Source organism: Myiozetetes cayanensis, unplaced genomic scaffold (genome assembly GCF_022539395.1).
Source record: "Myiozetetes cayanensis isolate MyiCay16 unplaced genomic scaffold, myiCay2020 scf121, whole genome shotgun sequence".
Classification (NCBI taxonomy): Eukaryota; Metazoa; Chordata; class Aves; order Passeriformes; family Tyrannidae; genus Myiozetetes; species Myiozetetes cayanensis.
Genome location: NW_026086838.1, coordinates 39,303 through 55,500, shown reverse-complemented (window position 1 = coordinate 55,500; position 16,198 = coordinate 39,303). Strand labels below are relative to the sequence as shown.

Below are 16,198 nucleotides of genomic sequence, written 5' to 3'. Positions count from 1 at the left end.
ACGGAAACGGCACCGCTGCCCTCACTCGAACTCGGCGGCGGTTGCCACGGGGACCGTGACAGCTCCCCAGAATTTACTGGCGGTTGCCACGGAAGCGATAAAGGGGGCGGGGGGGATTTACAGCTCTGTCCAAAATCGGTAATCTTAAAACGGGGGGGGGGTGTGTGCTGCCCGCGGCCAAAATGGCGGCGGTTGCCATGGAAACCGAAGGGAGAAAAGAGAAGCGCTGCCCTCACCCAAAATGGCGGCGGTTGCCATGGAAACCGAAGGGAGAAAAGAGAAGCGCTGCCCTCACTCAAAATGGCGGACGCTACCTTAAGGACGGCACCGCTGCCCTCACTCAAAATGGCGGCGGCCGCCTCATTTTCCCGCCCTTTTCTTTCCTTCCCCTCTCCCCCCGTGGCGGTTTCCGGTTCCGGTTTCTGCGGGCTGGGCCCGGGCCCTGTGGGTGCCGATCCCGATCGCGATCGCGGCGCTGTCGCGACAGGGAGAGAGCGCGGGCCGCGATGTCGGACACGTGGAGCTCCATCCAGGCGCACAAGAAGCAGCTCGACTCGCTGCGGGAGCGGCTCCAGCGCCGCAGGAAGCAGGACCCGCTGGGGGGGGCGGGTAATGAAGGGGCGGGGCCTAATTAAGGGCGGGGAGGGGTTAATGAGCCATTGGGGGGGGTAATTAGCGGTCAGGGGTTAATTAGGGGTCAGGGGTTAATTGGGGGTCAGGGGGTGATTAATGCAGGGTCAGGGGTTAATTAAGGGTCAGGGGTTAATTGGGGGAGTCAGGGGATGTTAATGCAGGGTCAGGGGTTAATTGGGGGTCAGGGGTGATTAATGCAGGGTCAGGGGGTTGAATGGAGGGTCAGAGGTTAATTAGGGTCAGGGGTTAATTGGGGGTCAGGGGTGATTAATGCAGGGTCAGGGGTTAATTAGGGGTCAGGGGTTAGTGGGGTTAGGGGATTGTGGGGTCAGGGGTGATTAATGCAGGGTCAGGGTTAATTAGGGTCAGTAAGGGGGTTGATGGAGGGGTCAGGAGTGATTAATTAGGGTCAGGGGTTAATTAGGGGTTAGGGTTTAATTAGGGGTCAGGGTTAGTTGAGTGATTAATGGAGGAGTCAGGAGTTAATGAGGGCATCAGGAGTTAATTAAGGGCCAGGGGTTAATTAGGGGACCAGAGGGTGGGCAATGGGGGGGGTTCTGGGGTTAATTAGGGGGGTGAGGGGTTAATTAAGGGCTGGGGACTAATTAAGGGGGTCTAATGGGGGGCAGGTGTTAATTAGGACTCGGGGATTAATTACTGATTGTTAGTTACTAATTATCTTGCTTTATTAATTCTTATTAGTAACAAATATTAATTATTAATTAAGAAGTAATTAGTAATTAAAAAGTAATATTAAATATTTAAAAGTATCAATTGATATTAATCAATACTAGTTATTAATTAATGTTAATAACATCGATATCCCAATTAATGATATATTAATTAACATTAATAATAATTCAATTAATAATTAATACATTAACATTAATTAATATTAACATTATTTATTAATTAACATTAATTAATATTAATTAATATTAATTGGTAATTAACTAATATTAACTACTAATTACTAACTAACTATGGCTCCAAGGGGTGGCCAATCAGCACTAATTAGCCTTAATTACCCCCCCTTTGCAGCCCCCCCCCACGACCTGTCCCTGTCGGCCCCGCCCGCACGTCCAGCCCCGCCCCAGCGGCTCAGGCCCCTCCCCTCCACACCAGGGGGCGTGGCCACGGGAGGCCCCGCTCTCCCCGCCCCCGCGGGGAGGGGCGAGCGAGGAGCCCCCGGGCGGGGAGGGGCCGGCGAGGGGGCCCGGACCCGGCGCTGGAGCGGCGGCTGCTGCTGCTCCCTGCTCGCCTGCCTCGCGACGCTGGCGCCCTGCGCCGCCATCGACCTGAGGGCGCCTGGGGCCTGGGCCTGGGGCATCTGGAACACACCGGGGTCCTGGACACACCTGGGTGTACTGGGGGCACCTGGGGGTCCTGGGCCTGGGGCACCTGGGGACCTGGGGCACCTGGGGTCCTGGGCACCTGGGGACACCTGGGGTCCTGGGACACAAATACCCTCACTGGGCACCTGGGTCCTGGGACACACCTGGGGGTCCTGGGACACACCTGGGGTCTGGGCACCTGGGGGCACCTGGGGACACTTGACACACCTGGGGCCTGGGACACCTGGGGGCACCTGTCCTGGGACACACCTGGGGACACAAAACCTCACCTGGGCACACCTGGGGGTCCTGGGACAGAAATACCCACTCACCTGGGCACACCTGGTAACACCCTCTGCGCCGCCATCGCACAGGTGAGGGGGCACCGGGGGGTCCTGGGGGGCCTGGGGGGCATCTGGAACACACCTGGGAGTCCTGGGACACACCTGGGGGTCCTGGGGTGTACCTGGGGGTCCTGGGACACACCTGGGGGCACCTGAACGCCCTGCGCGCCATCGACCAGGTGAGGGGTACCTGGGGTCCTGGGGGCACCTGGGGGTCCTGGGACACAAATACCCCCTCACCTGGGCACACCTGACTTTGAACCCCCCCACCCACAACTTCCCCCTCAGGCTCCTCCAGGTGACTCCCAAACCCCCCCAGGTGTGCTCAGGTGCCCCCCAGGTGACTCCCAAACCCCCAGGTGACTCCAGCCCCCAGGTGACTCCCAGGTGACTGCCCAGGTGCCCCAGGTGACTCCCAAACCCCCCCAGGTGCCCCCAGGTGACTCCCAGACCCCCCAGGTGACTCCCAGGTGTGCTCAGGTGCCCAGGTGCCCCAGGTGACTCCCAATCCCCCAGGTGACTCCCAAAGCCCCCAGGTGTGCTCAGGTACCTCAGGTGACCCCTCTCCCCGTCCCCCAGGGTGACGCCCAGGTGACCCTGGGGCAGGTGGAGCCCCCAGGTGACTCCCAGCCCCCAGGTGCTCCCAGGTGACCCCTGTCCCGTCCCCCAGGGTGACCGGGTGACCCTGGGGCGGTGGACCCCCAGGTGACTCCCAAACCCCCCAGGTGACTCCCAAACCCCCAGGTGACTCCCAGGTGTGCTCAGGTGCCCCCAGGTGACTCCCAGGTGACCCCAGGTGTGCTCAGGTGCCCCAGGTGACTCCCAAACCCCCCAGGTGACTCCCAGGTGACTCCCAGGTGTGCTCAGGTACCCCCAGGTGCCCCCCAGGTGACTCCCAAACCCCCCAGGTGACTCCCAGGTGTGCTCAGGTGTGCTCAGGTGCCCCCAGGTGACCCCAAACCCCCCATGTGTGCTCAGGTGCCCCCAGGTGACTCCCAAGCCCCCAGGTGCCCCCAGGTGACTCCCAAACCCCCCAGGTGACTCCCAGGTGTGCTCAGGTGCCCCCAAGTGTGCCCAGGTGCCCCCAGGTGACTCTCAGCCCCCAGGTGACTCCCAAACCCCCAGGTGCCCCCAGGTGACCCCCTGTCCCTGTCCCCCCAGGGTGACTCGCGGGTGACCCTGGGGCGGTGGAGAGCCTCCTGCAGAAGTTCGCGGCGCAGGAGCTGATCGAGGTGCGCCGGGGGCTCCTCCAGGACGGGCCCACCCTGGTGACCTTCGCCGACCACGCCAAGCTGTCGGCCATGACCGGCCTGGTGGCGGCCGCCGGAAGCGCCGGGCCGAGCCGGACAAAGGGGCGGAGCTGCGGGGAGGGGCGGGCGGGGGAGGGGCGGGGGAGGGCTGGGGGCGGGGGAGGGCTGGGGCGGGGAGGGGAAGGAGGCGAAGAAGTCGCGGCGGGCGGCGGCGTCCGAGCGTGGACCTGGAGATCGAGAGCCTGCTGAGCCAGCAGTCCACCAAGGAGCAGCAGAGCAAGAAGGTGGGCGGGGTCTTGGGGGGTGGGCGGGGCCCTGAGGGGTGGGGCGGAGGCAGAGGATGGTGGGTGGGGACTCAAGATGGCGGGTGGGGACCACAAGATGGCGGGTGGGATCTCAAGATGGCGGGTGGGACCTCAAGATGGCGGGTAGGGACACAAGATGGTGGGTGGGACCTCAAGATGGCGGGTGGGGACACAAGATGGCAGGTGGGGACACAAGATGGTGGGTGGGGACACAAGATGGCGGGTGGGACCTCAAGATGGCGGGTGGGATCTCAAAATGGCAGGTGGGGACACAAGATGGCGGGTGGGGACACAAGATGGCGGGTGGGGACACAAGATGGCGGGTGGGACCTCAAGATGGCGGGTGGGGACACAAGATGGCAGGTGGGACTTCAAGATGGCGGGTGGGACTTCAAGATGGCGGGTGGGGACACAAGATGGCGGGTGGGGTCTCAAGATGGCAGGTGGGGACACAAGATGGCGGGTAGGACCTCAAGATGGCGGGTGGGGACACAAGATGGCGGGTGGGACCTCAAGATGGTGGGTGGGGACACAAGATGGCGGGTGGGACCTCGAGATGGTGGGTGGGGGCACAAGATGGCGGGTGGGATCTCAAGATGGCGGCTGGGACCTCGTGGTGGTGGGTGGGGACACAAGATGGCGGGTGGGACCTCAAGATGGCGGGTGGGGTCACAAGATGGCGGGTGGGACCTCAAGATGGCGGGTGGGGTCACAAGATGGTGGGTGGGGCACAAGATGGCGGGTGGGACCTCAAGATGGCGGGTGGGACCTCAAGATGGTGGGTGGGGACCCAAAATGGCAGGTGGGGACACAGGATGGCAGGTGGGACCCCAAGATGGCAGGTGGGGACACAAGATGGTGGGTGGGGACACGAGATGGCGGGTGGGACCTCAAGATGGTGGGTGGGGACACAAGATGGCGGATGGGGACACAAGATGGCGGATGGGGACACAAGATGGCGGGTGGGGACCCAAGATGGTGGGTGGGACCTCAAGATGGTGGGTGGGGACACAAAATGGTGGGTGGAGACACAAGATGGCGGGTGGGGATACAAAATGGCAGGTGGGATCTCAAGATGGCGGGTTGGACCTCAAGGTGGCGGGTGGGACCTCATGGTGGCGGGTGGGACCTCAAGGTGGCGGGTTGGACCTCAAGATGGCGGGTGGGGACACAAGATGGCGGGTGGGACCCCAAAATGGAGGGTGGGGACCCCAAGATGGTGGGAAGGGCCAGGAGATGGTGGTGGGACCCCAAAATGGCGGGTGGGGACCCCAAGATGGCGGGAAGGGCCAGGAGACGGTGGTGGGACCCCAAAATGGAGGGTGGGGACCTCAAGATGGCGGGAAGGGCCAGGAGACGGTGGTGGGACCCCAAGATGCTGAAGAACCTGGAGGTTCCTCAGGGTTTTTTGGGGCGCCAAGATGGCAGAAGAGGACGAGGAGGAGGAAGAGCTTGGGAGACCCCAAAATGGCGGCTGGGACCCCCAGGTGGTTTTTTGGGACCTCCCCTCCAGTGAGGTGTTTTTTTTTGGGGGGTCAGGTGAGCCAGGAGATCCTGGAGCTGCTGAACACGACGACGGCCAAGGAGCAGTCGATCGTGGAGAAGTTCCGCTCGCGGGGCCGGGCGCAGGTTCAGGAGTTCTGCGACCACGGCACCAAGGAGGAGTGCGTCAAGGCCTCGGGCGCAGAGCGGCCCTGCCGGAAGCTGCACTTCCGGTCAGTCCGGAGGGGGTTCATCTGCGATCCCATGGTCTTCTTCTACCATCCCATGGTCTTCTTCTACTCTCCCATGGTCTTCTTCCACCGTCCCACAGTCTTCTTCCACCATTCCATGGTCTTCTTCCACCATTCCTATGGTCTTCTTCTACTCTCCCATGGTCGTTTTCCACCATTCCATGGTCTTCTTCCACCATCCCATTGTCTTCTTCCACCATCCCATGGTCTTCTTCCACCATTCCATGGTTTTCTTCCACCATCTCGTCGTCTTCCTCCACCCGTGATTTCATGGTCTTCATCCATGATTCCATGGTCTTCTTCCACCCTCCCCTGGTCTTTCTCCATCCCCGATTTTGGGGTCTTCATCCCTGACCTGTGGTCTTCCCCCTCCACCTCCTTGTGTTCTCCTCCCCCATCTATGATTCCGTGGTCTTCCTCCACCTCCTCACGTCCTCCTTCCTCCCCCTTGTTCTTTCCACCTTCTCTCTCCCTCTGTCGTCCCCCAAATTCCCCCCAACCCAACCCAAACCCAACCCAACCTTAAGCCAACCCAACCTCAACCCTAACCTAACCCAGCCTAACCCAACCCAACCCAAAACAACCCAAACCAACCCAACCCAAACCTTAACCCAACCCAACCCAACCTCAACCCCAACCTCAACCCCAACCTCAACCCAACCTCAACCCAACTTAAACCCAACAACCAATCCAACTCAACCTAACAACCCAACTCAACTTAACCCAACTCAACTTAACCTCAACCCAACCTAACCCAAACAACTCAACCCAACCCAACTCAACCCAACCTCAATACCCAACAACCCAACCTCAACCCAACCCAACCCAACCCAACCCCAACCTAACCCAACCCAACCCAACCCAACCCAACCCAACCCCAACCTTCAACCCAGCCAACCCAACCCAACCTAACCCAACCCAACCCAACCCAACCCCAACCCAACCCAACCCAACCCAACCCAACCCAACCCAACCCCAACCCAAAACAACCCAACCCTAACCCAACCTCAACCCAACCCCAACCCAACCTCAACCCAACCCAACCCAAACAACCCAACCCAACCCAACCTAACCCAACCCAACCCAACCCAGCAACCCAACCCAACACAACCCAACCCAACCCAACCCAACCCAACCCAAAACAACCCAACCCTAACCCAACCCCAACCCAGCCCTAACCCAACCAACCCAACCCAACCCAACCCAACCCAACCCAACCCAACCCAACCCAACCCAGCAACCCAAACCAACCCAACCCCAACCTAACCCAACCCAACCCAACCCAACCCAACCGCAACCCAACCGAACCCAAAACAACCCAACCTAACCCAACCCCAACCCAACCCAACCCAACCCAGAACCAACAATCCAACCCAACCCCAGCCCAACCTAACCCAACCCTAACTAGCCTCAAATAACCCAGCAAACAACCAACCTCACCAACAATACCCAACCCAACCCAACCTAAGCCCAACCCAACCCAACCCAATCAACCCCAACCTAACTCAACCCAATAACGACAACCTATAACCCAACCAACCCCAAAACAACCCAACCCAACCCAACCCAACCCACAACCCAACCCAACCCAACCCAACGATCCCCAAACAACCCAACCCAAACCAAGCCAACCCAACCCAACCCAACCCAACCCAACCTAACCCAACTAACCCAGCAACTCCAACCTTAACCCCAACCGCAACCCAAAACAACCCAACCTCAACCAACAACCATCTAACCCAACTCAGCCCAACCCCAACAACAACCTCAACCTCAACCATACTTCAAGCAACCTCAACCCAACCCAACCTTAACAACCCAACCTCAACCCAACTCAACTAACCTTCAACTAACCCAACCCCAACCAACCTTCAACCCAACTCAGCCAACCCTAACCCAACCCAACCCCAACCTCAACCTAGCCCAACTCCCAACCTAACCCAACCTCACAACACAACCTCAACCCAACTAAACCAACCCAACTCCAACCCAGCCAACCCAACCCCAACCTTGAGCCCAACCCAGCCCAACCCACACCCCAACCCAACCGTGCCGCTCCCCTCAGGCGCATCATCAACAAGCACACGGACGAGTCGCTGGGCGACTGCTCCTTCCTCAACACCTGCTTCCACATGGACACCTGCAAGTACGTCCACTACGAGATCGACGCCTGCGCCGCCGCCGCCGCGTCGTCGCCGCTCAGCCCGGCCCGCGCCCGGCCGCGACCCGCAGCCCCCGCCCGACCTGCCCCGCGGTCCCCGCCGGCCGCCGGCGCCGACCGCCTCTTCCCCCCGCAGGTAACGCCTTGGGGAGGGGGGGACACTCCAAAAAAACAGGGGGGGTTTGGGTGGCGCTCCCTCACTCCCCCGGCGCTTTCGGACACGGTTCCCTCGCCGCTCGGTAATTTGAAGGGTGGTGTTTCTCCCTTCCTGCCGTTTTTAGGGTTGTTCCCTCGTTTCCCGCCGTTTTTGCGGTTGTTTTCTCATTTTCCGCCGTTTTTAGGGTGGTTCTCTCATTTCCCACCATTTTTAGGGTTGTTCTCTCATTTCCACCATTTTTAGGGTTGTTGTCTCATTTCCCACCATTTTTAGGGTTGTTCCCTCATTTCCCACCATTTCTGAGGCCGTTTTCTCACTTCCCACCATTTTTAGGGTTGTTCCCTCATTTCCTGAAGTTTCTGGGGTGATTCTCTCATTTCCCACCATTTTTGAGGCAATTTTCTTGTTTCCCACCATTTCTGGGGCGATTTTCTCCCGTCCAATCGTTTTCTGAAGCAATTTTTATTTTCCACCACTTCCTGAGGTGACCCCCTCGTTTCCTGCCATTTTTTGAGTCCATCCTCTCATTTCCCGCCATTTTCTGAGCTGATTCCTTTCTTCATTTCCCACCATTTCCTGAGGCCATCCCCTCATTTCCCGCCATTTCCTGAGGTGATTCCCCTCATTTCCCGCCATTTTCTGAGGCGATCCCCTCATTTTCCGCCATTTCCTGAGGCCCTCCCCTCATTCCCCGCCATTTCCTGAGGTGATTCCTTCCTTCATTTCCTGCCATTTCCTGAGACCATCCCCTCATATTCCGCCATTTCCTGAGGCAACCCTCTCGTTTCCCGCCATTTCCTGAGGCCATCCCCCTCATTTCTTGCCCTTTCCTGAAGCCATCCCCTCACATTCCGCCATTTCCTGATACGACCCCCTCATATTCCGCCATTTCCTGAGGCGATTCCTTTATTTCCCGCCATTTTCTGAGGCCATTCCCCTCATTTCCCGCCATTTTCTGAGGTGATTTCTTCCTTCATTTCCTGCCATTTTCTGAGTCCATCCTCTCGTTTCCCGCCATTTCCTGAGGCCATTCCCTCATTTCCTGCCATTTCCTGAGGCTATCCCCTCATTTCTCGCTATTTTCTGAGGCTACTCCCTCATTCCCCGCCATTTCCTGAGGGGATCCCCTCGTTCCCCACCAACCCCGCCGTCGTTCCCTCCCCGTTCCCCCTCAGTGGATCTGCTGCGACATCCGCTACCTGGACGTGTCCATCCTGGGCAAGTTCGCCGTGGTGATGGCGGACCCGCCCTGGGACATCCACATGGAGCTCCCCTACGGGACCCTCACGGACGACGAGATGCGGCGCCTCAACATCCCCGTCCTGCAGGACGAGGGCTTCCTCTTCCTCTGGGTCACCGGCAGGTCAGACCCCCAAAAACCCCCAAAATCCCCTCAGAAATCCCCAAAATCCCTCAACATCCCCGTCCTGCAGGACGAGGGCTTCCTCTTCCTCTGGGTCACCGGCAGGTCAGACCCCAAAATCCCCTCAGGGATCCCTAAAACCCTCAACATCCCCTCAGGGATCCCCAAAATCCCCTCAGGGACCCCAAAACCCCTCAACATCCCCGTCCTGCAGGACGAGGGCTTCCTCTTCCTCTGGGTCACCGGCAGGTCAGACCCCCAAAAACCCCCAAAATCCCCTCAGGAATCCCAAACCCCCTCAACATCCCCATCCTGCAGGACGAGGGCTTCCTCTTCCTCTGGGTCACCGGCAGGTTGGGATCCCAAAATCCCCCAAAATCCCCTCAGGAATCCCCAAAATCCCTCAACATCCCCGTCCTGCAGGACGAGGGCTTCCTCTTCCTCTGGGTCACCGGCAGGTCAGACCCCCAAAAACCCCCAAAATCCCCCTCAGGGATCCCCAAAACCCCTCAGGGATCCCCAAAACCCCCAAAATCCCTTCAGGGATCCCCAAAATCCCCTCAGGAATCCCAAAACCTCTCAACATCCCCGTCCTGCAGGACGAGGGCTTCCTCTTCCTCTGGGTCACCGGCAGGTCAGAGTCCCAAAATCCCCCTCAGGGGGAATTAAATCCCTCCTTAAATTCCCCCAATCCCCCCTTAAATCCCCCCAAACTCCCCTTAAATCCTCCCAAACCCTCCTCAATCCCCACCATACTTTTCTCAATCCCCCAAACCCCCTTAAATCCCCCAAAACCCCCTTAAATCCCCTCAAAACCCCTAAATCCCCCAAACCCCCTTAAATCCTCTCCAGATCCTCTTAAATCCCTCAAGCCCCTTTAAATCCCCTAACCCCCTAAATCCCCCAAACCCCCTTAAATCCTCAAACCCCCTTAAGTCCCCCCAAACTCCCTTAAGTCCCCCAAGCTCCCTTTAAATCCCCCAAAACCCTTTAACCCCCACCTCCCTTTAAATCCCCAAACCCCTTTAAATCCCCAAAACCCCCTTAAATCCCTCAAACCCTCTTAAATCCTCTCAAGCCCCCTTATATCCTCCCAAACCCTTTAAATCCTTCAAACCACCCTTAAATCCCCCAAACCCCCTTAAATCCCCCAACCCCCTAAATCCCCCAACCCCCTTAAATCCCCTCAAACCCCCTCAAACCCCTTAAGTCCCCCAAACTCCCTTAAATCCTCCCAAACCCCCTTAAATCCCCCAACCCCCTTAAATCCCCTCAAACCCCCTCAACCCCCACAAACCTCCCTCAAATCCCCTTAAATCCCCTTAAATCCCCTCAAACCCCCTCAACCCCCACAAACCTCCCTCAAATCCCCTTAAATCCCCCAACCCCTTTAAATCCCCCAACCCCCTCAAATTCCCCTTAAATCCCCCAAACCCTCCTTAAATCCCCCAAACCCCTTAAATCCCCCAAACCCCCTTAAATCCCCCAAACCCCCTTAAATCCCCTCAAACCCCCTCAAATTCCCCTTAAATCCCCCAACCCTTCCTTAAATCCCCCAAACCCCTTTAAACCCCCTAACTCCCCTTAAATCCCCCAAACCCCCTTAAACCCCCAACCTTCCCTTAAATCCTCCAAACTCCCTTAAATCCCCCAAACCCCCTTAAATCCCTCAAATCTCCCTCAACCCCACAAACCTCCTCAAATCCCCTTAAATCCCCCAACCCCCAAATCCCTCAACCCCCCAAACTCCTTTAAATCCCCCAACCCCCTTAAATCCCCCAACCCCCTCAAATTCCCTTAAATCCTCCCAACCCCCTTAATTCCTTCCCCCCAGGGCCATGGAGCTGGGCCGGAGTGCCCTCAACCTCTGGGGGTGAGTTTTGTTCGTTTGTTTCATTTTTTTGGGAACTTTGGGGGTCTTCCCCACCCCAAAACCCCCCCAAAAACCCCTAAAACCCCCCAAAAAAGCTCTGCCATGCCCAGGTACGAGCGGGTGGACGAGATAATCTGGGTGAAGACCAACCAGCTGCAGCGCATCATCCGCACCGGCCGCACGGGCCACTGGCTCAACCACGGCAAGGAGCACTGCCTGGTGAGGGCAGGGGGGATTTGGGGGTCCTGGGGATTTTTGGGGTCCTGGGGTGGGTTTGTAGGGGTGAAGGGACCCATAGAGGGGGTTTGGGGTCCTGAGGAATTTAGGGTCGGGAGATTTCTGGGGTCCTGGGGTGGTATTTGGGGGTAAGGGACCATAGAGGGGGATTTGGGGTCCTGGAGTGGGTATTTGGGGTCCTGGGGGGAATTTGGGGTCTTGGGGAAGGTATTTGGGGTCTTGGGAGTGGTATTTGGGAGTGAAGGTCCCATAGAGGGGTTTTGGGGAGTCCTGGAGTGGGTATTTGGGGTCCTGGGGGGGATTTGGGGTCCTGGGAGTGGGTATTTGGGGGGCCTGGGAGTGAGTATTTGGGGTTTTTGAGGTCCTGGGGTGGTTTTTGGGGTGTCAGGATTCCATAAAGGAGGTTTTTGGAGGGTTCTGGAGTCCTGGGAGTGGTTTTGAGGTGTCAGGATTCTATAAAGGGTTTTTTTTGGTGTTCAGGGGGGTCCTGGGGTGGGTTTTGGGGTGTCAGGATTCCATAAAGGGGTTTTTTGGAGGATTCTGGGGGTCCTGGGGTGGTTTTTGGGGTCCCAACCCCCCCCCCAAATTTGCTCTTCTCGCAGGTGGGGGTGAAGGGGAACCCCCAAGGCTTCAACCGGGGCCTGGACTGCGACGTCATCGTGGCCGAGGTGAGGGAAAAACGAGGGAATTATCCCAGGAAATGATGGAAAATGAGGGAATTATCCCAGGAAATGGCGGGAAACGAGGGAATCACCTCAGGAAATGACGGGAAATGAGGGAATCCCCTCAGGAAAGGAGCAAATCCACTCCAAAAACGTCGGGAAATGAGGGAATCACCTCAGGAAATGGCGGGAAATGAGGGAATCACCTAAAAAAACATGTAAAATTGAGGGAATTCATCAGAAAATGGTGGGAAATGAGGGAATCACCTAAAAAAACATGTAAAATTGAGGGAATTCATCAGAAAATGGTGGGAAATGAGGAATCATCTCAGGAAATGGCGGGAAATGAGGGAATCACCTAAAAAAACATGTAAAATTGAGGGAATTCATCAGAAAATGGTGGGAAATGAGGGAATCCCCTCAGGAAATGGCGGGAAATGAGGGAATCACCTAAAAAAACATGTAAAATTGAGGGAATTCATCAGAAAATGGTGGGAAATGAGGGAATCCCCTCAGGAAATGGCGGGAAATGAGGGAATCACCTCAAAAAATTGTGTAAAATTGAGGGAATTACCTCAGAAAATGATGGGAAATGAGAGAATTACCTCAGAAAAAGGCGGGAAATGAGGGAATTACCTCAGAAAATGGTGGGAAATAAGGGAATCACCTCAGGAAATGGTGGGAAATCAGGAAATCACCTCAGGAAATGGCGGGAAATGAGGAAATCACCTTGGGAAATGGCGGGAAACAAGGGAATTACCTCAGGAAATGGCGGGAAATGAGGGAATGACCTCAGGAAATGGCGGGAAACGAGGGAATCACCTCAGGAAATGGCAGGAAATGAGGGAAACACTTTAAAAAATGGTGTAAAATCGAGGGAATCACCTCAGAAAATGGCGGGAAATGAGGGAATCACCTCAGGAAATGTTGGGAAATGAGAGAATTACCTCAGGAAATGTTAGGAAATGGAGGAGTTACCTCAGAAAATAGTGCGAAATGAAGGAATCACTTTAAAAAATGGTACAAAATTGATGGAATTACCTCAGAAAATGGCGGGAAATGAGGGAATCATCTCAGGAAATGATGGGAAATGAGAGAATCACTTTAAAAAATGGTATAAAATTGATGGAATTACCTCAGAAAATGGTGGGAAATGAGGGAATCACCTCAGAAAATGGCGGGAAATGAGGGAATGACCTCAGGAAATGGCGGGAAATGAGGGAATCACCCCAGGAAATGAGAAAATCCGCTCCAACGACGTCGGGAAATGAGGGAATTCCCTCAGGAAATCAGGGAATCACCTCAGAAAATGATGGGAAATGAGGGAATGACCTCAGGAAATGGCGGGAAATGAAGAAGTCCACTGAGAAAATGGTGGGAAATTGAGGGAATGACCTCAGAAAATGGCGGGAAATGAGGGAATCCTCTCAGGAAATGAGGGAATCAGCTCAGAAAATGGCGGGAAATGAGGGAATCACCTCAGGAAATGGCGGGAAATGAGAAAATTACCTCAGGAAATGGCGGGAAATGAAGAAATCCACACAGAAAATGGCGGGAAATGAGGGAATTACCTCAGAAAATGGCGGGAAATGAGGGAATCCCCTCAGGAAATGGCGGGAAATGAGGGAATCAGTTTAAACAAAGGTGTAAAATTGAGGGAATCACCTCAGAAAATGGCAGGAAATGAGGGAATCACCTCAGGAAATGGCGGGAAATGAAGAAATCCACTCAGAAAATGGCGGAAAATGAGGGAATTCCCTCAAGAAATGAGGGAATGACTTCAGAAAATGATGGGAAATGAGGGAATCACCTCAGAAAATGGCGGGAAATGAGGGAATGACCTCAGGAAATGGCGGGAAATGAGGGAATCACCCCAGGAAATGAGAAAATCCGCTCCAACGACGTCGGGAAATGAGGGAATTCCCTCAGGAAATCAGGGAATCACCTCAGAAAATGATGGGAAATGAGGGAATGACCTCAGGAAATGGCGGGAAATGAAGAAGTCCACTGAGAAAATGGTGGGAAATTGAGGGAATGACCTCAGAAAATGGCGGGAAATGAGGGAATCCTCTCAGGAAATGAGGGAATCAGCTCAGAAAATGGCGGGAAATGAGGGAATCACCTCAGGAAATGGCGGGAAATGAGAAAATTACCTCAGGAAATGGCGGGAAATGAAGAAATCCACACAGAAAATGGCGGGAAATGAGGGAATTACCTCAGAAAATGGCGGGAAATGAGGGAATCCCCTCAGGAAATGGCGGGAAATGAGGGAATCAGTTTAAACAAAGGTGTAAAATTGAGGGAATCACCTCAGAAAATGGCAGGAAATGAGGGAATCACCTCAGGAAATGGCGGGAAATGAAGAAATCCACTCAGAAAATGGCGGAAAATGAGGGAATTCCCTCAAGAAATGAGGGAATGACTTCAGAAAATGATGGGAAATGAGGGAATCACCTCAGGAAATGAGGGAATCAGCTCAGAAAATGGTGGGAAATGAGGGAATCACCTCAGAAAATGTCGGGAAACGAGGGAATCTCGCTCCAAACTTCCCGCCGCAGGTGCGCTCGACGAGCCACAAGCCCGACGAGATCTACGGGATGATCGAGCGGCTCTCGCCCGGCACGCGCAAGATCGAGCTCTTCGGCCGCCCCCACAACGTCCAGCCCAACTGGTAACCCCTCCCCACCCCAAAATTAAGAATATTCCCACTTTCTGATGGAATTCCAGGGTGATTTTTGGGGGGATTATTGCAGGATCACGCTGGGGAACCAGCTGGACGGGATCCACCTGCTGGACCCCGACGTGGTGGCGCAGTTCAAGCAGCACTACCCCGACGGCATCATCTCCAAGCCCAAAAACATGTGAATTATTCCCACTTTTCTTTTTTTTTTATGGAATAAACGGAAAAAAGGAGGTGGATTCTGGTGTGTTGGGGTTTGGGGGGGGGGAGAGGAGGGAAAAGGGTTTTGTTGCATCCCGAAAAAAAAAGGTAAATTGGTTTTTTTAAGGATTTTTTGGGGATAAAAGGGATTTTTTGGGGGTTTTAAGGGGGTTTTTGGGGGTTTAAAGGGGGTTTTTTTGGGGGTTTCAAGGGGTTTTTTTTTGGGAATTTAAAAGGGGTTTTTTTGGGGGTTTCAAGGGGGTTTTTTGGGGGTTTAAAGGAGATTTTTTGGGGAGTTTCAAGGTGGTTTTTTGGGAGTTTAAAAGGGATTTTTTGGGGGTTTTAAGGGGTTTTTTGGGAGTTTAAAGGGGATTTTTTTGAGGGTTTCAAGGTGAATTTTTTTTGAGGTTGGAAGGTGACTTTAATGAGGGTTTAAAAGGAGTTTTTTGGGGGTTTCAAGGGGTTTTTTTGGGGGTTTAAAGGGGGTTTTTTGGGGGTTTCAAGGTGAATTTTAAAAGGAATTTTTTAGGTTTAAAGGGAATTTTTTTGAGGTTTAAAGGAAATTTTTTTTTGAGGTTGGAAGGTGATTTTAATGAGGGTTTAAAGAGGATTTTTTGGGGGGTTTCAAGGCGGGTTTTTAAAAGGAATTTTTTAGGTTTAGAGGCAATTTTTTTGAGGGTCCAAAGTGATTTTAAAAGGAGGGTTTAAAGGGGATTTTTTGGGGGTTTCAAGGTGAATTTTAAAAGGAATTTTTTAGGTTTAGAGGGAATTTTTTTGAGGTTCCAAAGTGATTTTAAAAGCAGCGTTTAAAGGGAATTTTTTGGGGTTTCGAAGAGATTTTTTGGGATTTTAAAGGGGATTTTTTTGAGGTTTAAAGGAGATTTTTTTTTGAGGTTGGAAAGTGATTTTAATGAGGGTTTAAAGGGGATTTTTTTGGGGTTCAAAGGGGATTTTTTGGGGGGGAGCAGGAGGATGGGGAGAGAACACTTGACCCTTTTTCAGGGGGAACCCCCAAAATGTGTCATAAAACCCCTAAAATGTGTCATAAAACCCCTAAAATGTGTCATAAAACCCCCAAAATGTGTCACAAACCCCCCAAAACGCGCCCTAAACCCCTGAAACGACCCCAAAAACGCCCCTTTTTAATTAAATAAAAAAAAAGTCTGCACCGATCGACCCCTTTAATTCCAACCCCAAAACGAGCACAGAGAACCCCCCAAAAAAACCCCCCCACCAAGAACCACCCCCAAAATCCCACCCCCCAA

At 54.5% G+C, this 16,198-nt stretch overlaps 1 pseudogene; it reads left to right on the top strand.

Moving 5' to 3' along the window:
- The first annotated feature begins 419 nt into the window (after positions 1-419).
- LOC126635944 (N6-adenosine-methyltransferase subunit METTL3-like) lies at positions 420-14,965 on the top strand (annotated as a pseudogene).
- The last annotated feature ends 1,233 nt before the right edge of the window (positions 14,966-16,198 follow it).